This window comes from Cyprinodon variegatus, unplaced genomic scaffold (assembly GCF_000732505.1).
Source record: "Cyprinodon variegatus isolate N-32 unplaced genomic scaffold, C_variegatus-1.0 Scaffold317, whole genome shotgun sequence".
Classification (NCBI taxonomy): domain Eukaryota; kingdom Metazoa; phylum Chordata; class Actinopteri; order Cyprinodontiformes; family Cyprinodontidae; genus Cyprinodon; species Cyprinodon variegatus.
Genome location: NW_015150770.1, coordinates 576,539 through 577,985, shown reverse-complemented (window position 1 = coordinate 577,985; position 1,447 = coordinate 576,539).

Below are 1,447 nucleotides of genomic sequence, written 5' to 3'. Positions count from 1 at the left end.
TAGTTTTAACAACAGTCATTATATTAATTATAACCTAGTTTATGGATTAACAGGGAGAATACGTTTAACACCAGATTTATTCTCTCATCTAACGTTCTCCTATAAACTGAACCACTAAAAGTAAAACTGTTACAAACAGTAACTGGTCTGAGACTCAAACGCAGAGATGAAGTGATACATATTTTTACATTTTTTAGATTATAAAACTAAATATAATAGTTATCTAGGCTTATTAACTTTTCAATTAGCCTTTTACCTTTTATTTCAACTTAAGCAGGTAATCTATCATTGAAGGGCTCATCTAATTGGTCAAATGCCAAAATCAGATGTACAGCCATGTAGCAGCATCTATGCTGAACGGCTGGATATAGATCTTATGCTTCTAGAGCTCACTGAGGGACCAAGAGGGGGGAATTGATCAAAAACGCTAACTTGCCTTATAAAGGGTTGAGGGGAAATACCCTTAAAGTAAAAATCTTTTTCTTATTTCTAGATGTTTTTTCCAGGGTAACTGGGTTTGCTCCAGTGTTGGTTTAACTGGTTTGTGTTTAGACTCCATTTAAGAGCGATGCAAGTGATACAATCGCTAACTTAACCTATAAAGGGTTAATGATCAAAAGGTTCCTTCAGAGACCCAATAACCCCCCCCCCTCCCGGCCTCCTCACTGAGTAATATCTCCAGGCAGGTTGTCATGGCGACAGGGCAGCGTGCTCCTTGAAGAGCCTCCCTCTGACGTCCACAGACACCTACAGCATGGGGGGGGGGGTCCATCCTCCGTTTGATCTCAGGTCCTCCTGAACCTCAGTGACGGGTCTCTGCAGCGCGTCAGGGTTTATCAGCTGATCTGGATCCTCCTGCTGGGATTTAGATGGATCACATGGCAGATCCTCCATCAGCTGACCTGCTGTTATGCAACACAGAGAATCAACCTGCAGCCTGGTGCAGGACGCCCACAGACCGCTTCTACTGCTGGGAAGCTACGTTTACACTCTGATGACGAATCAGGGCTTTAAACGATTAAACATTCACAGGGAAGAGAAGGTTTGGTTCCAAGAAATTAAACATTCACAGGGATGTTCGCAACGAGAAGGTCTGATTCAAAACAAGACTAAAACCAGAATGACTTGATTAATTTATTTATGTTTATAGATAAAGACAAAAAATATCTGCTTTGTCTCTTTCTTGGTGGCAAACTTTATTTCTGCAGCATCATTCATACAGACAGTAACTTTTAGCTTAGCCTCTAAACAAAGTTAGCTTCAAAATAATAATACAAAAAAAAGTTCAAAGAATCACGTCAAATTAATCAAATGAAAAGAAACCAGTTTTTAAAAGATGATTTAATGGATAAAATGAAGATATTCGACAATTAGATTCCACAATAGTTTAAACTGTTTAAGTTTTATATGTTTTATATTAAGGTTTATGGGATGTTTCATTGTGACC